Genomic DNA, 20360 nt, shown 5'->3' with positions numbered 1-20360 from the left:
ATATGCTTCAAATTTCTCATCTATTATTGAAAATTGACATCTTACTAACTTCGGACAAACACACATGTGCAGGTACACGTACACACACACACATAAGTAACCTTGGGAATATGACCAACCATTTATGCTCATTTCATAGAAAAGGAGACTGAGATCTAGAAAGAAAAAAGACTTTCCAATTTCACACAACTACATCCAGACAGAACAAGAGTTTCACACAACTACATCCAGACAGAACAAGAGTTATAACAGGACTCAACGACAGGAACAATATTATTTCCAAGGCAATATGTAAGTATAATGTGGCTTTATATACACTATAATGTAGATCATGGTACAATAAATCTGGTTGATCTGTCATTTTATTCGTGGAAATCTCTTCTAATGAGTACAATAATAGTTGACATTTACAATGAATAACTGAAAAAAGATTAACTTCTGTTCTCTATAGTTTTAGATTTATGTGTTTAGTGTTGAATGTACTTTGTTCCAATTATTTGAAATTAACCATAGATGTGTGTTAGAATGGAAACCAGAATATGAATTTCCAAAGCAGTTCCCAATTTTCCCAGATGCAAAGGATTTAGTGCAAAACTGCTGAAAGAAGAAAGGGAAGAGGAGAATAAAAAAGGAGCCTGGATTGGGTTTGATTTGAACAGGGTACATGCAGCTGTGTGTCCTCTGTATTTCTGTTTTATCACAACATAAGCATTTTCTTATGTCATTAAATATTCTTTGAAAACTTAATTTTAATGTCTACAAAGAAATTTATTAATTTATTCAATTCCTTTTCAGATTATTTTATTTTTCTATATCATAAATAACACTGCAAAGAACAACTTATATGTAACTTTTTGTCTGTATCTCTAATGATTACCTTGGTAAAAATTCATAGAAGTGGGTGTATTGGGTCCAAATATATAAAATTTTAGGAGTCCACACGGCTTTACTGAAAGACTAGTCCCAATGAAAACACCTACCAAGAGCGTATTAGCGTGTGCATTTCACCTCACTCCTCCAATATTCAGCATTATCATTACACTGAAAGATTTTTGAAACAGGAAGTATGGGCAATGGTACTACGGATATCCCCACTACACTCTCCTCCCCCATTTTTCTAACTTTATATTTTGGTTTTTTACCTTTATATTTAAGTGAATTAAATTTGGTTGGGCATATATGACTAACACATGTAACAATCTGACAACCATTAAGTCTAAACCTGCATGATCCTATAATTATAACGGGAAATCAGTGAAAGAAGATATCACTGTGACAGAAAGCATCATAGAAGGATTGGTAAAATGCAGATCGGCAAAGAGGAGGTGAGGCTGCATTTTATAAACAGGAAAAGCACAAAAACCCAGAAGTTCAAGTGAGCAAAACACCCTTTAGGAATAACTGTTTTGATCAATTGGATTAAATTAGGGCTGGTTTGATTCTAAAATCTCCTTGGTGATTTTCTCTTTTCATCTCACTGAAAATGGAACTCACACCTTTTGAGTGGCACTAACCTCCCGCCTCAAAATTATTGAATTACACGTGATCAAGAAAGTGAATGTCGACGAAGTAGGTAAAAATTTTTAATTTTCAAAATTATGTTTCCTCTGGTAGGAGATCACCTGTTCTCTGCAGACGTTTGGTTGGATTGGGATTCTCATAGCCTGTTTTGCCTGCTGATTTAAAGAAAACCCAGTACACTCATGATTTCCCAACTTGTTTTTCTGCATTCTTATTCAACACACCACTAGGCAGAATCTTCCTTAGGCTACAGAATCTGAGCTGACAGTTTTCAATTTGATGCTTCCAATAAAATTCTTTAGCTAAATATAAGTTTTTTCTCAGTGAACAGAGGGAAGAAAAGTTTTTATAAGCCTGTTTTTAGAGATTATGTCTTAATTAGCTGTCTCAAGTATAGAATACCCCCCCATCCATCTGTAAACTAGTATTCGAGTCTGACCACCTCATTATGTGCAAACAGTTAGATCAAAAATGAAAAATAAAAGGCAACCATCTGGATCTCTGATGTAACACCAAAAGTCAGAGTCCTTAAAACACTCTGTGTTTACATGAGTTTCCTCTTACTTATTTATTCATTCATTTTTGTACTTCTATAGTCTATGTTCAGAAAGGATTTGTGCTTTGCAAAATTGGGCCCCCAACAAGCCTCATTTTGTGCTGAACAACAATAGCCCTTTTCTCACTCCTCAAGGTGCATTAGGATACACAAATGTTCATCATGCCTTTATTTGTAATAGCCCCAAACTGAGAGTAACCCAGATGTCCTTCAGTGAGTTAATAAACCCTGGTATATCCATACAGTGGAATACTACTCAGCAATAAAAAGGAACAAACTATTGATACATTCAAAACCTTGGATAGGTCTCAAGGGCATCATGATTAGTGAAAAAAGCCAATATCCAAAAGGTTGTGTACTGTATACATTTATACAACATTTTCTAACTGAGAAGATTATAGAGACAGAGGACAGATGAATGGTTCCCAGGGAATAGAGACTGAGATGAGGCATTGATGAAACTCCAAAGAAAAAACAAGAGGGAGGGCCTTTGTGGTGATGGAACACTTATGTACCCTGATTGTGGCCGTGATAACACAAATATTTACATAGGGTCAAGCTGTCTAAAACTACACACACAAATGCGCTCACACACGAACGAGTGTGTACAAAAACTGGTGACAACTGAGTAAGAACTGTAGTCTAGTTACTACTATTATACCATTAGACCAAGATCAATTTTTTGGTTTTGATATTAAACTACAGTCATACAAAAGATTACCATTGGAGGAGACTAGCAGAAGGTTCACAGTACTCTACATATTCCTTTTGCAACTTCCCGTGGGTCTATACTTATAATTTTAAAGTTTAAAGTTTTAAAAAAATTCATCAGGATCCTCACCTGTGTTTTTCCTTTGCTGGGACCATTAGTGCCCTGCCTTTGATCCTTGGACCCTTAACCATTTGATTCCTGCCAGGAAAGTCTTCCTTAGGTCCCCAGACTAGGTTTGTTTCCCACTGTTATATGTTCTTGTGACACTTTATATTTCTTCTTTGGGCCTAGCACAATGGCTCTTAAATAACTCCATTAGTGTAGCATAGTGTTTAATACCTGCCTTCCCCAGACTATAAATTTTCAAAAGGCACCAAGTTTGCTACTATGTCTTCAGTACTTGATATATTCTTTAAAATGCTGTAGGTGCTTAGTCAATATTTGTTGAAATTAGGAATGAGAATGACACAGCACATGAGCAAGGATTTCTGTAAGTCACAGCTGGGGAATTTCAGTCTGAATATGAAGATGATATCATGGAGAAAGTCAGTCCATAGCTAATAAGTAGCTCATCACATTTTATACAGATGTCTAATACCATAAAGGGTATAAATATTAATGCACACCCTGCAAAACACTCAGTTCATCTAGAACCAATCAAATGTGCTTATTCAATTATTTTCATCTAATCAAGAAGAACATTTTGACTATTTTCTTTGGCATTGGTAAAATAACATCTCCATCCCTAGTCTCCATCCTCTGGGGTATTTTCCCAACAAAACATGTTAGAACAAATTCTAATAATGAGGACATGCCTGGTGTTCAGCGGCTTTTAAAGTTGTTACTGCCTCCAGGGCCCAGATGAAACATCAAGGAGACACCTGGCCAGTGACACTCTGACACCTCCTTTTCTCAGTCCATCCCCTATTTTCAGGAACCTACCTTCTCTCAACTCAAATGATCTCATTCCTTCATACTGTTTTCTAGCTACTAAATACCCTCCAGTGTGGCAAGCACACACACACACACACACACACACACACACACACACACACACACACACAATTGTCCCTCCTTCCTTTTCCAACATCTTTTCCCCCAGATCTCATTTGCTCACTGTTCAGGTCAACCCGTAGGAGCAAAGAATCTGACTACATTGATTAAAGTAATGAACAAGCATAAATCTCGAAAACAGGGAAGACAAGAGAATTTTGAACAGAGGAGTGGGTTGTCTAATCCCTCTCATCATTGCCAGGTCTCCCCCATCAGACACCAGAAGAAGAGGGATTGGCTTGAGAACATGACAGCTTATTTATGAAAGTTTTCCAACCTTTAAGTTATAAATCACACGAAAAGTGTAAGAGACATCTGGATATCCAAAATTTTGCAATGCTAACATATGTGTGCTCTGGAAGGAAGCACACAAAAAGACATGTTTGAGACATTGGTCTCTTTCACAAAATTAGTTCAGAGCTACATAGGAGAACGCTAGTGGCAAAAACCATAGGGAAATACTGGGCAAGGAAATATTTCTAAAATAAGTTCTTATGTAAGAAAACTTGATTTTTATTTCCTTCGTGGTTTGGAGTAACTAGATGACAGTGATCATTATGTACTATTGCTTTCTCAGACAGCATCATTTTAACATCATAAATTGAGCATTTTGTGATGTTTATTTGATGTGTTTATGAAAATGACACAACATTTTTATTGTCAGTTACTTGAATCATCACTTTAGACTCTGGTAGAACCAGCTAATGTCCAACTTTGGAATAATAACAGTTGATTAACATGGAAAAGAAAAAAAATCCAAACAATTTTGCTAATTAGAATTTTACACAAAACTTTTTCTCCCAGAATAACAAATTGCCTTTTGTGTTTCATTTCTCACTTGACATTTTTCTTTTAAATGAGAAAAGGAGTACCTGTGAAATTTATTGCCATGTACTGACCCAGAGTGGGAGCAAATTATGGAGACAGGAATAGACTAGGTTTCTCTCTTTTATTCTCTCGTTTAGTTTATATGCAAATTTCTTCACGCCAATTTGAAACCATGTACTATTCAAGTAAATTAATCTCTTTTATAAACCACCCATCTGTCCCTTTTGTTCTTCCTTGAGTCATTTTGGAATTCACTATTGAGAATAAAGTTAATATCTTTAACCTATGTAATAACTGTACATAGGACACATAAAGAAAATGAAAACATCAACATTTGTTCTCCTACATTCATGACACTCATTATCAGAACCAGAAAATTATCACAATAGTAAAAATACAGACTCCAACAGACCAATGTTCTCCCAAACCTTTTATTTCCAAATAGGTTGTTTAGACCATTAACGCTTAAAATAGAAATAATGTTCTACCTCATAGTTAGGACCCTCAGTCATTCTGTGAATGTTTATTTAGTCCAGAAGCATGGAAATCATAGTCCAAGTGGACTGATTTCTCCAAATGGACAGATGGGTCCAAGGATGAATAAGAAAGGGAGAGGAAGAGAGGATGGAAGAGGAAAAGTTTATTCCCCTCCACGGTACAGACCTGAGCCCATTTTTGAAATGACCAAACTCGCCTTTGGCCCCCTCCCACTTCCCTTGTGGCATCCCTTCCTGCCTTTTGGTACCTTTAGTTTTTGGTTTTCAGACACTTGGACCTTTACATTTCCCTAAGACCCGCATTATAGAAATCTAGACAGACGTGTCCCCTTGAACCATGTGTTCCATGGTAAAAATTGACCTATCATCAGACAAAAAGGTCTATTCTTTCCGGTAATATTTGTTCACTATGATATCCTCCACATTTAGACTAATGCCTGGCGTATATTAGGTGGTCAATAAATATTTGTTGAGCGAATAAATGAGTGAGATATAGCTGATATCAACACCATGTGAAGGAGGAATTTCTAAATTAGGGAGAATTATATTTGCATTGGTTTGGAGTCCTTAGTTTTGTTGAAATTCATCCATAATTAGTTTTGCTCTCACTGCATTGTAGGGAGCTGGTATACAAAGTTATTCAATTATCCATAGTTTAAAGTGAAACCTGGTGGCTTCTTCAAATTACCTTATAATGACAACAACAACAATAATAACAGGTAACAGGTATAGCACGTGCTGTGATTCAGGCATTTTTCTAAGTGCTTCTCATATCTTAATGTATTTAATCCTCTCATTAACCCTATGGGCATGTACTATTTTATTCCCACTTCAGAGATGAGCAAACTAAGGCAACGTTTTATCAACTTCCCAAAATCACAGAGCTGCCCAGCTTAGTGGGCAGGTTTAAGCCTGAGCTCTTATCTCCTCCACCATCTGTGGGGTAATGTGGTCTCCTTTCCTACTGACCATTATCTATCCCTGATATGAATGTTCCTTAGTGAGAAGGAGTCATCCCCGATAAATAGGCTGTGTTCTACTTGTCAGAGTCAGTGATGGTGTCACCACTGTACACTCACAATCCCAATGACAACAGGAAAAAAAACGAAAGTGGCAGAGTAGTATGCAAAAAGAGCTCTGCCACATTTTTCAGATTTCTCAACATTTCTCTAAACACTAGATAGAATGAACAATTTCTAGCCTTCAGGATTGATAATTGACATAGGAATTTCTTTTACGTGCTATTTTTCATATTGCAGATTTTCGTGTCATCAAAGCAGGCAGCTTGGCGTGTTGCCTCTAGTTAAGTTTCCTCCCTACCAGGTACATCTCCATTCCTGGACTAACATTGAGAAAACTGGTTTTCAACTTGTAGACTGTCAAAACAAACTCCAAACCTGCATCTTGTATTACCATAAACTTCCAATACTTTTTTTTTTTTATTTTACTCTGGTCACTGGTATGCTACATGATAAAATAGAATAATAGTTTATAGTGAGATGTCTCCTGAAAATAAAATGATTTAGTTTCAAAAACTAGAAACCATGAATGCTATTTTCCCTTTTTTGCAATAAATTCCTTTATGTTATCTAAATCACCACATATTATCTAAGTTAAATTTTCAATAAAAATTTCAGTGTCCATAACCCTCTTGCTGCCACTTATGTCTTTTTTTTTTTTTCCTTTGGTGTTCTACTGTCTCTATTAAAGAAAAATAGCTATCTACTCAAACCCAAACAGTTTTCTACTCAACATATTTTTTTTTTGCTGTTTAAAAACCACTCATCGTTCATTTTAGAACTGGGTGTATCTGTTGGTACATTAATTACCGTCAGTGCATGCTACCTAACACTTTTTCAAGTTACAACTCAATTTTGTATCACGCTTTTTCCCCTGAGATTTTCATGCCAGGTTGCTGATTTTCTTTTTAGAGTTTAACTTTTTTAATGTCATGAAATAAATCAATCTGTGGATTTTCTAAATTATCCCAAAAGGCAACAATAGACAAAAAACAGATTCATAAGAACAATGATAACCTTGTATAATGCTGTGTGAACCCAAGTTCACAGCGTTAAAAAACATAAGAGATTACATAATTCCTCTCTGGATTCAGTACTCACTCTTGAGTTACCCAGATACTAGAGGGCTCCTCCTCTTGGGTTGTACAGTCATGTCTCACACATCTTTTTGCCAGTGTAGTATGAAAACCAAAAACTGTCGAGAAACAGAATGAGCCTTTCTCTTTAGCTTTAGAAAATGTAGTGTATAAACTGGAGAAAGTTTACGAAAACACCTGCCAGGATAAAAACAGGAAAGGAAAAGCCATGTTAAGGAAAGGAAAATTGTATCATGCCCCCTTTCCTCTACCTTTTACCTCTTAGAGGCCACTGAATGGACAAAGGAATGTATCTTAAACCTAAAGGCCAGGCTAAGAGGACTTATGGTACCATATGGATATTTGGTATTTAGCTGATGAATTAAATCAGGACAGATATATAATCTAGATGAATCCAGTGACTTTTGGTCAAGATGTTCATCATCCGGAAATTCGCACTATCTTCACTTCACCTGGTTGAAAGGAAAACAATCAAAGAATTAGACCCCTTTATCAAGTGAGATGCCAATATAATGGGTTATTCCATGTTACTCTCTGGACTCATGGATCCTTGAGCCTTTCTTTGATGGTGCTTAGCTGGCAGTGTTTCTGCATCAGTATTCTGTGCATCAGTATTTATTGAGCACCCAATGCAGCAAATGAAGAAGGTGCAGAAAATGAATCTGACGATGGACTAATCACAGTATATGACTTACATCCTTCAGTGGAGGAGCTTAAAACATAAACCCATGATGAGAGTTTATTTTTCAAGTGTAAGATACAAATTCCTCCCAACAAAGGTGGCTGATTAATCAACATTGTGCTTTTTCACCCTAGAATACTAGGTTGTATGGCCTCTGTTTCAGTGAATGAATCTTTGGTATTGTTTAAATGTTGGATCTGTTTCATGATTAAGCATTGAAATAGCTTTGGCTGACAGTGTCATCTACGGTGAGCGCTATGGTATTTTTTTTTATTATTTAATCAAAAGAGAAATAATGAACCACTTGCTTCTAAACAGGAATTCCAAAATGAACAGAATTTAAAAATCAAATTGGAAATTTTTGTGTCACTGGAAGTTTAATTTGGAAAAAACTTTAACTCAAACAGATACATCAGACCTTTAAATAGGTTTAAGTACTGGATGTTATGACAAGTCACTGAGTTTTTATTGCTGCCCTGTGGGCAAAAGTACCAATCTGTTGGGCTGGACTTTGACCCAGGCCCCTGGGGACTCATATTCCAAACGTTTGACTGTTATATTAAAGTGAGAGATTAGAAGCAAAGCACTGTAAATGAAAATCACATACTGTGAGTGTTGAAGAAACGTTTTTTCTGATGCAATAACTTTTTTAAGGTTTTTTTGTTGGTGGTGTTCATTACTGCTTATGCCATAAAAGTGGGGGAAAAAAATAGTTCCTTTCAAGACAATGAGTAATTCAGCCTCTCACTTTGGAAATCCTGACACTGTCGTGCCGCATTAACACAAATGTCTTAGTACTAAAAACTCAAAAGCGTGCTAAGTGAAATATGAACAGTTTATGGGTATTCATAAATTCTACATTAAATGCGAGAAAACAGGCCAGCTTTTGAATGACAGTGTTTATAATTGTTGACTTGTATACACAATAAATCCTTTATTCCTGTCTTTTGGGTTTTAACTCTTAGACTTAGTTATAAATTGTAGACTGGTCAATTTAGAGATACCCAAAAGATATTTTTCTGACTTTTTTCCCCTTTTCTGTGTTTCTATAGCTAAATCATAAAATGGAAAAGATTAATGTGAATAGTCTAATCAAAGGTACAGTGCCAAAGCCTTTTTAAACTGATAGCCATAAATTCATTTCATTAGCTTCAGTGTAATTTGTAGAACATGTCCATTGGTATCTTGGGCCAGTCTCCTCAGTATTTGATGTAATGGAAGGAGCTGGACAGATATTTGATCCTGCACAGGCCAGGAATTTAGGCCCACAGCAAGAGATTGCATAATGCATGCAGAAGTTTTGTAAATGAATGCTGCTCTTTGCAAGGTGGGGCTTGGAGATTGTGCCCATCTCCGACTGGGCCTCAGCCTATGTTTGTTCAAGCTGTATGTGCCTGGAGCAGCCTGCCAAGGGTGTGGGTGGTGGTGAAAGGTAATCCACATTTCACTACACAAGTGTCAGCCCAGAAGATAGGGTGCCTTTTTCCAATTCATCCGCCCAGAGCGGCCCCTTTTCTCTGAACTTTCTACCCAGAGGTCAGAAGTGGCGCCGTTAATAATATACACACACAGATAATCTGCCAGTTGTGCCCTTGGCTGTGTCCAAATACCCATTTCCACTAGCAACACAATTCAAAGTGCAGGTCACGAAAATGACAGAAACTCCTCTTTTACATTTAAAATATGGTAAATTATACTTACTTTTGAAAATTAAACTGATTTGTTTTGTTTACAACATGAGTCTAGTATATATTATCCACATGACATAATTCATAACATATAAAAATGTTAACTAAATAAAATTTTGAAACTTTGATATTTTTAGGTAAGTTTGTAATTTGTTATTTTAAAAGATTACGATTGGGAGATCAGATATATAGACAAACTATAGAGACAGCTGAAGAATGAAGTCCCTAGAGTCAGGCCTGGGTCATATGCTAGTACCACCACTTGCTGGCTTGCAGCCTTGAGCAAGGAACCTGGCTACCTAAGTTCATTTCCTTATCCAAACATGGAGCTGACTATAGTACCCACCTCATAGAGATATTGTAAATGTTAAACAAAATAACTCATATAAAGTGTGTGGCACAGCAACTGTCAGGCACATAACAAGCACTGAATAAAATGTTGGTTAGGGGGAGGGGGAGAGGAAGGCAGGAAGAGGAGGGGAGGAGGTGACAAGGTTGTAGGTAGAATTTCTAAAATGATCCCCAAAGATGTCTTGCCTTAATCATTAATCCCCAGGATCTATGGATTTGATGAAATATCACTCCCAAGATTATGTTATGTTATATGGTACAATAGACTCCAGGAATGGGTGATTATCCAGGTGGGCCTGATTGAATCACATGAGCCCCTGAAAGCAGAGAGCTTTCTCCAACTGGTGGCAGAAGAGGAGACCGGAAAGATTCATAGCACGAGAAGAACTCAGTGCCCCATTGCTGGCTCTGAGATGGAGGGGGCCACCCAAGGTGGAATGCAGGGTGATCTCTAAGCAGTAAGAGCAGCTCCCTGCTGACAGCTAGCAAAGAAATGGTGAGCTCAGTCCTCCAACCACAGGAACTAGATTCTGCCGACAACTTGAATAAGCTTGGAAGTGCATTCTTCCCCAGAGTCTCCATAATACAACCCAGCCAGGCCAACACCTTGATTTCAGTCTTGGGAGACTCTGAACAGGGAGCCCAGCTGAGTCTACCTGGTCTGCTGACCTTGACTACTCTGAGATAATAAGTGGGTGTTGTTAGAAGCTGTTAAGATTGTGGTAATTTTTTCCACTGCAATAGAACACTAATACAGGCAGTCTAAGGACTGGCTTAACTTCCAGAAAGGATTCCTGTTCTAATTGTTAGGGTGTATTTCCCAAATAAAGGACATTTCTGCATTTGCTTGGCGAGAAATCTTGTGGGAGAATTTTAATCAATAATTTGAAGTACTAAAGGGTAACGTTTTGATTTTCCTAATAGCATACAAAAATGATTTACTGTAAAGAATCAAGTGTCAACTTTTCTCAAGGTAGATAGTTTGTGCCACAAGAAAAACAAAAAGAAGTTACTTCTAGAAATAATGTTTTGGGACTTCCCTAGTGGTGCAGTGGTTAAGAATCCACCTGCCAATGCAGGGGACATGGGTTCAAGCCCTGGTCTGGGAAGATCCCACATGCCACAGAGCAACTAAGCCCATGCACCACAACTACTGAGCCTGTGGCACTCTAGAGCCCAAGAGCCACAACTACTGAGCCCACGTGCCACAACTACTGAAGTCCACGTGCCTAGAAGCCCATGCTCCACAAAAGAGAAGCCACCACAATGAGAAGCCCGGGCACCGCAACGAAGAGTAGCCCCGCTCACCAAAACTAGGGAAAGCCCACATGCAGCAACGAAGACCCAACAGCCAAAAACTAAATAAATTTTTTTAAAATTAAAAAAAATAAAACAAGTACACTGATTTAAAAAAAAAGGAAAAAGAAAGAATTTTTCAAAATAAGTTTTGGAGGTAAAATCTTCACTCTGGATCCCTATGAAGAGAATCAATTCTTTCGAATTTACATACTGCTTAAACTGGTCATATATGTTAAAAGACAGAGTAGAAAAAAAGTGTCCCAGGATGGCACCTGGGATATTCCTGCTCAAGAGCATCTCAACATAGTGAACAGCTGATACTTTTGGTTTGCCTAGCATTTTTTTCTTTTGTATAACTGCCCATCTTCCCAATGGGTCAGTTCACCCCACACTATCTCTTCCTCCAGAGGGTTGGCTCTTGCTTTATATTAGCCAATCAGGATACCCCAGACCACACACCACACACCTTCTGTGCCTAAAGATTGGTTCAGAGTTGTTCACGGTCCTAAAGGCAGGGGCCAATCAGGAAGAGAGGAAACCAAACGATAAGTAACCCTAGCCTCTCTGGATAAAGATTGACTTACTCACATAAAAACATCCAATTCTTGATGTTCCCACCACTGCTTTATCAAACTTGTAGTCTCTTCTTTGTTTTTCTTTCCATAGGTGGCTTTTTAGGTTTTCACTAAGCAGTTACCTTCTTTTGAGGTTGGGAAAGGACAAGAGAAAGAGAAAATGTATAATTTTTGCACTGGCATCTTTGGGAGGTGGGTAGTTTAAGGAGAGCTAATTTGGGAATTATGTGTGAATATCATGCACAAATATTCCTGCATCTCATTTCCAAATATTCAAACCATTTAGGCTACCCCTTCACTTGCTACATGATATCTCTTCAAATCACATATATTGCAGGAAGCGAAAGCTTGTGGTTCAGCATCTCTCTGTAGGATGCGATTTGGTCACAAGTGAGGTGACTAGCTAATTTGGCAAATTGCTGTTTGAGCTTATTTTCAGTTGAACTTCTGCTGAGAGGAGAAAGAACAAGCAGGCGAGCAGAGAACATACTATATGCATCACTGAAACTTATTGCTTATCTTTATTGCATTTGAGTAAATGCTCTTTTTTTTGCTGTTGCCAAGTAAGTCATCATATTTTAGTTCTGCACTGAATCCCTCGGCAGGAGATGAGATTTGAATAGATCCAGAGTGCAGGAAATAAAAAGAATGCACATTTTGGCTCAAATGCTTCTTTCTCCACGTTTCTCTCCCACTGCCTATATTAGTCACTTGCAGAATTCATGCTAATCTGTATGAAACATTTTATAGAAACAATAGTGAGGTTTTATGTTAAAGTTTTTATCTAATTGAAAACATATATTTATTCTTCTGATAAAAATAATACACACTCATTGTTAAAAAAAAGTACAGAAATGTGTAAGGAAAAGACTAAAATTTACCTGAAGTTCTAGCTCTCAGAAGCTCATTAACATTTCAGTGACCATCATTTAATGTCTCTGTTTATAAATAACTACTATATGATATCATTTTAAAATGATCATTGTAATATGATTTTTTAAAATTCCATCAACAACTTTAGTTTTATACATTATTTACCTCTACTCTTTTTCTTTTTCTTTCCTCCTTCCATCCACGTTTCTCCTAATCAATCATATGCCAAGTGAATTTATATTCCATATACTTTTCCACATGTTGCTTTTCCCACCTAGCCACATATTGTTGAAATCTTTCAAAGGCAACTGGGATAAAATTAACGCATTTCTTCTTAATGGTTATGCAATAAAACCCTACTAAAAACATACCACAAGTTATCCAATCATAGCCCTACTTATGAGTATTCAGTTTGTTTCCAGTTTTGTTGCTATCACAGACAATGATGCAATAGACACCTTTATATACTGGTGTTTTTACTTTTATAGACTAGTGTCTCAGGGTAGGATTGTTGATCCATAAGAGTAAATGGGTAAGTATACACAGACATATGTTTGATGTTAATAGATATTGCCAAAGTGCGTCCCAAGATAGCACGGACAGTGCACATGTCTACAGCAATGTGTCAGGATGTCCTTTTCCCTACAACCCAACAGGCAACTGGACATAAGACAATCGCAAGTAGTGATAGCTCATTGTTAATTTATTTGCCATTTCCCTGGTAACGACTTAGGTTGACAAAACATATACTTTTCCCTGTATTTACTGGCCACTTAGGTGTAAAATGCCTACTCATTCCCTTTGCCCATTTTTCTCTAGGCTGTCTTTATTTTATATAACCGTTAAAAATCACAGCGATGGTTATTTGAAGAGCCCAAATGATACTGTGATACGCATGTTTGTCCTTCCTGACGTTACCCTGTTTTCTCATCTCTCCTTACATATGGCAGAGTTGGCCAACTGCTGTCTCTTTAACCATGTTTACTTTCTCTGAGAGTCTTGAAAACCCTCCTACTGGGACAACTTCTTTGGGTGAAAATGATTTATGTGCTCCTTGGCTTTGGAGAATATTGTTATGTACCAATTGTCATGAATAGATTATAAGTCTTTAGATGAAGAAAAGGATTATTTGTGATTGTTTTTATTTATCTATTTATAGTACCACATTAAAAAAAATCATTTCTTTCCCTAAAGTCCTAGAATAAGCTATAAATACTTCCTTGAAATATTCCCAGCCTGGGCTGGTGGTCTTCGTTGCCGCTATTTGCAAATGTCGTGCGAAGAAGACATTGCACGACCCAGTTCCTTTCATTTATTCCACGTCATTGGTAACCAGATGAATTCTAGTTGTGTAGAAGGTCTAGTATTTACATAGACATGGGTTATGCTTCAGGACTATAGCTTTGTTTGAAAGCATGAGGGTTCTCAGTAAAGTAGATGAAGGCTTGAGGGTTAATAGAAAACAGAAATATGTGTATATTTAGCTCTGTTTGTTCCGGCAAACTTCTGAGTGCAGATCTGGCTATCTTGGCTCCTAGCAATGTGTGGCCAGCTTTTACCTATCTTTGGGATCATATCTGAGTTTTCATTTGTCTATCAGATGCCTCATTCTCATCACTTCATCCAAGACAGTCCTCATATACAGTTCCTTACTAACAGAACTGACAAAGTGGTTGATAAATCTTCTGTCTAAATGGCAGCTCCAAACAATATAGCCAGGACAAGTACATCAGAGCTGGAAATATAATCTGCCCTCTCATTCTCAGTGAGCTCTTATAAAAGGTGGTACACACATATGCTGACAGTGGAGCAACTTGTCAGAAACTTGGAGCTCTGCTCAAGAAATAAAATAAGACTGAGTTTTCTCGGACGGGCTCAGGTATGCCTCTGAGTCAGGGAACAGTCTGCACTCCGGGTGACACGTAGCATGTGGCCCCCGAATTGTGGAGCTCTCCTAATTTACTCATAAATCTTGCTTTTCTTGAAGCACTTCTTTCCCTTGAAGGGATCATTTAATTACCATCCTCTGGACTAACCAACAGAGCTGCAAAACCCTGAAAGCAGCTGAGAGAGCCCTCCTTCCACCACGGTCGTGCAGCCTCAGCGGGTTTTCCTGCCTATGGAAGCAATTTCTGTCAGCCACTTCCTGCCAAAGCACCAAACTGAATGGAGTATGTTGTTTCAGATGCTACTTCATTATCCAGAAGAACAGAAAACTTTCATGGGAACATTTTCAGAATCTCAAAATTGTCACAAGGCTCTTATGTGTAAAAAAACAAAAGATCCCACAGGCCCTTTGGGGTTAATCATACCCTTTCCTTGGGAGGGGAAGTTTTTTTTCTTCTCTAGAGTGGTATGATGTTACTATAGGGAGAGGCACACCATGATTTGCTGTGCAGAAGCAACCAAGAATTTTCCCTGTTCTAGCCGAGCTCTTGCTGGGTCCCTCCTAAATCAAGGCCTAATACAATTGTTTTTTGTTGTTTTTTGGGTTTTTTTAGATTTTTTTTTTTTGATGTGGACCATTTTTAAAGTCTTTATTGAATTTGTTACAATATTGCTTCTGTTTTATATTTTGGCCTTTTGGCTGCTCTCCAACCAGGGATCGAACCCACTCCCCCTGCATTGGAAGGCGAAGTCTTAACCACTGGACTGCCAGGGAAGTTCCCCCTAATACAACTGTCAATGGCAATGAAATAAAGTCACACTGTCCAGCACCCTACTGCACCCTACTGCAACCATCTGAGCAACATCTCATTGCTGCTAAATACAGATAAACAAAGAAAACATTTGCAACTGAATCGGGGTGCTGTGTGTCTCCATGCTTTTGTCCATATACAGTGTTGATCCAAAGCCGTATTGTCTACCAAGGAGAGGTAGTCAGCCTGGTCTAGTCCAAGTCTCGTCTCCATTAAAAAGTTGCACCACTCACTGCTAGGTTTACACATGGCGAAATGTTGTGATTACAGTTTGCAATAAGATGAATCACTGCACCAAACTTAGTCATGAAATAGTAGAGCTCGAAGAGGCTGGTAGACGAGGTCCAACTTTTTTGTCTGTCTCCAGGTTAAGTCAGTGAAACCATCTACGGCTACATTTTCCAAAGCACATTTCATGAAACACAAGCCAAGCTATGTACTCTGCCAAAAGAAAAAAAAGAAAAGAAAAAAGGAGATGAAGAAAGATTCTGGAAAACGGGAGATTCACCACAAATATTATACTATTAAAAGCTAAAAGCTTTATTAGGACCTTCAGTAAAAAATATGATTTAACTTGGTTTAACCTAGTGTTTCTCAAATGGATTTGATCACAGAACATTTTCCATGTAATCCCTCCCTGTTAACACCCCATGAAACCACTGTTACCAAGAAACACACTTTGAATAATGTTGATCAAATGGTTACAACAGCCAGAAGATCTCCAGAGAAACTTTTAAACTGTCCTTCAGAGAGCTCTGTCATTCTTTCAGAAACATTCAGCAATCTTCTTGATTTTAAGAGAAAACTTCCTTTTGGTAAGTGGGTCTCTATGAAAAAATGGGAAAAAATCCCTGGGTCCTATTGTTGAGGGGGAAAGATAATGCTTGTTACTCAACTCCTCACTCTTTCTAAGGTGAAGAACACTTGAGCTCTCCTCCTGGGAAAAAGCACTAGAGGAAGACATTTCCTATCTCTGTCTTTGATACAGCTTTTCTTCTTGGTGAAATTGGGCCAAAATCACCACTCTTATGTAACCTATTCTCTTGGTTCTCTCTTTCCCTTGAACTGTATGTGAGATAGACTATAGGCACCCATGAACCTGTGGGTTAATTGTCTTGCTTTTAGTCCCAGCTCGGTCCTTGATTGTGTCTTGAGTTTAGATTTGTGAAGTTAGGTTGTGGAAGTTGAGTGGTCAACAAAGTGTTAGAACACTTTACTTGGGTCTCGGGCCCAAGCTACATCCTCCAATACAAAAAACCATGACAGTTTAGAGTAGTAAAGCTCATTCTATCCTTGAATTCTCACCTGATTGCTGTGTCTGTTCTCAATTTGGTTATGGAAATTTGGAAACCAGAAGTGAAGAGGAGGATAATTCACTGGTACCCTCCATTCCCAACACCTATTATCCTTATAACACCCTTTCATCAGTTGAAAATGATTATGAGGTCACCCTGCAGCAATTTTTTCTCCAGCTCAAATAATTCCAAGTTCTTTTCCCTTTTGTTCCCCGTAGGTCCATTTGCCAACACTAATTATTTTTGTTGCTCTTCTCTGGTTCATTTCCAACTTTCCCAATCACTTGGAAAATATAAAGCCCCAAATGGAACAAAGCCTTCTGTGGGCCCGGCTTGGTCTGAGCTTCTAGATGGTTTGCTGACCACCACAGCGTTTTAGGCTTAGTGGTAAATGCCAGCACATCCCCATGTTATATTAGCTTTCATAACACTAGACTGCCACCAGTGACCCCACTCTGTGGCTTACTCTAATTTGCACTCCTGAATTGTGAGCGTATTTAACGGCCATGATATTATGAGAGTAGCATCAGCTAAGCTTTTCTCACTAAGTATCGATATTGCTCATTTTTTCTAAGTGCTTCCCATGATATGTTCTTCCTAGTGGTTCCTAGTGGGTTTCTTTTTAAGTTGCAGCTCAAAAATATCAAATTTGTTTTGTCTTTTCCTTGTGGTTTAGGCTAGAAAAATTTCTCATTCTTTTTAAAACCTCCAGAATATTGAGTCGAATATACAAATGGTCATTATAATCTTGAGTTAGTTATTCAATTCCCACATATTGTATTGTTTTGCTAATGGACACTTAATGTTAAGACCTTTGCATGTATGAAGTAGGGCGCTTTGCAGTTTGCAGATTGCTTCACAATACATAGTTTCCTTTATTCATTCACTAGACGCATACTTATTGACATGTGTCAGGCTTTGTGCTGAGCACTAATGAGATAAAGGTGAATACATTAGAACTAACCTCAAGGTGCTCACAGTCTAGGGGATGATGGGAACAACAGTAAGGGTAAGTGCACGGGGTAAGTGCAGGAAGAGGAGGCAGTGCATTTTACATGGAATGAGAGGAGGGTTTTCGGGGATGGGAGCATTAGTGAGGTTCACAGGAGAGGAGTGAACCAACAGGCTGCTATGAGGGACCGAAAGGAAAGAAAACTAAAAACAAAAAAAGAGGACAGATTTTGAGGCCTCAAATGCTGAGCATCAACTCAGCATACAAACTCACTAGCTGAGATTTGTTTTATCACCCAGTTTTGCAGGTGGCAAATCTGGGGACCAGAGAGACACATGAAGCAAATGTTACAAGAAAGATAAGTTCTAGTCTTTTGACTCCTAGACCAATTCTCTCCCTACATGAAATGACTATTATAAAAGTGAATTGAAGAATGCAGAATATCTTTCTGATTTTAGTTTCCAAAATTTTTTTCTAAAGTTTATTCCTTATTATAGAAATTAAAATGTGTTTATTGTAGGACATTTGCAAAATAGAAATGAATGAAGAATGAGTTAAAATCATTAGGTAATAACATTTTAACATATTTCCTCTGTCATTTGTATATATAAAATGCATACATATTTTATAAAATTAGAACTAATGTGTATATACCATATTGTATCCTGTTCTTTTCCTTGAACAAAATATATTATGAATATTTTTCTCTTGCAAACAAATATGCTTCCTTACTATGATTTTAAATCATTTTTAGTGAATGATTTTTATTCTATTATTTTTAATGGTTGTAGAATGTCCCATTGTATGAATCTAATGACACTAATTTGTCCATTTCACTATTATTAGACATTTAAGCAGTTTCTAACAGTTTGTATTATGAATAGCACTGCTTGAAACAACTTGTTCACATTTCTGATTTTTTTTTAGGGTGAAGAATCACTAGGTCAGAAAGTATAATACCTTTTTAAAAATTAATTAATTAATTAAGTTATTTTTGGCTGCATTGGGTCTTCATTGCTGTGCACGGGCTTTCTCTAGTTATGGCGAGTGGGGGTTACTCTTCCTTGCGGTGCACAGACTTCTCATTGCAGTGGCTTCTCTTGTTGCAGAGCACTAGGTGTGCGGGCTTCAGTAGCTGTGGGGGCTTCAGTAGCTGTGGCACGCAGGCTCAATAGTTGTGGCTCGCAGGCTCTAGAGTGCAGGCTCAGTAGTTGTGGCACATGGGCTTAGTTGCTCCGCGGCATGTGGGATCTTCCCCGGACCAGGGCTCAAACCCATGTCCCCTGCATTGGCAGGTGGTTTCTTAACCACTGTGCCACCAGGGAAGTCCAGAAGGTATAGTGCTTTTAAGGCTCATGACACATATTGGCAAATAGCTCCCATTTGCAATCCCACTAAGAGTGAGAAAAATTCCAGTTTCGCTATCATTGCCAACACTGTGCGTAAGATAAACAACTTCTTTTTGCCAACAAATAGCTCTTGTATTTGATTCTTTGCTACCTTTGGAGGACATGTGTCTCAGTGGTAACAGGTTTAAGAATAGTACGTTACAGTGCAAAGGGAGTTGGGGAAGGAATGGGGGGGAACTGGGGAATGGGGTGGATGTATATACTTTCCAACCATATTTGCATTCAGTGACAGGCCCTTCTATTTCTGGCTATCCTGGGCCACTGTGGGAGATGTCCATCTGGCATAATCATACAGGACCAAGTAAAGTCTCTGTGATTCACACCTGGCTTGTGACAAGTGGAGTGTCAGAGCATAAGTCCTCTCCAGTCCTGAGAAGAGGAACACTTGTCATACGGTGTGACCAGACAACAGGAAGTTCTCCTTCAAGGGAGTACTGCACTGCCAGAGGCTAGACACTCAAACAGTACCCTCCCAGCATCGGTGGCTAGCCACCTACTCAGTCCTCCTGGGCAGTTGCCCCCTCTCTTCAAGGGTACTTTCCTGTGACCATCAGTCAGACTTCCCCACCTCCCCCAGCATCCACTAGCCAAGGCTTCTCAGGCCTCACCTCCCAACCCACCTCCATCCCAAAGCAAGCACTTCCGTCTCCCCTGGATGACATTTTACAACAGAACTTCACAAAATATTTTTAAGGAGTGTTAAAATTATGGAGCAGGGCTTCCCTGGTGGCGCAGTGATTGAGAGTTCACCTGCTGATGCAGAGGACACGGGTTCATGCCCCGGTCCGGGAAGATCCCACATGCCACGGAGCAGCTGGGACCGTGAGCCGCTGAGCCTGCGCGTCCGGAGCCTGTGCTCCGCGATGGGAGAGGCCACAGCAGTGAGAGGCCCACGTACTGCAAAAAAAAATAATAATAAAATAAAATAAAATTATGGAACATTTGAAACATACAGAAAAGCACGGAGGTTTATATATCAAATACTCTTCTGCTCACCACTCAAATATAACAGATAGTGATATTTTGCTGAATGTGCTTCCAGTATTGTTTTTTTTCAAGAGCTAGAATGTTACAGATATATTGAAGTCCCTTTATACCACCCCTCATTCTATTTATTCCCTTCCCTCCCTCCCTCCCTCCTCAGAGATAACCACAGTCTTGAATTTGTGTAGTTCCTTCTATAAGCCAGGGAAGAGTCAAAGGAAACTGCTAATTCTTTTTCCCTTTTTTGGATCAATCAGATTTCTTCTCTTT

This window comes from Lagenorhynchus albirostris, chromosome 5 (genome assembly GCF_949774975.1).
Source record: "Lagenorhynchus albirostris chromosome 5, mLagAlb1.1, whole genome shotgun sequence".
NCBI lineage: Eukaryota > Metazoa > Chordata > Mammalia > Artiodactyla > Delphinidae > Lagenorhynchus > Lagenorhynchus albirostris.
The sequence above is the reverse complement of the archived record's forward strand: the minus strand, read 5'-3'. Positions refer to the sequence as shown.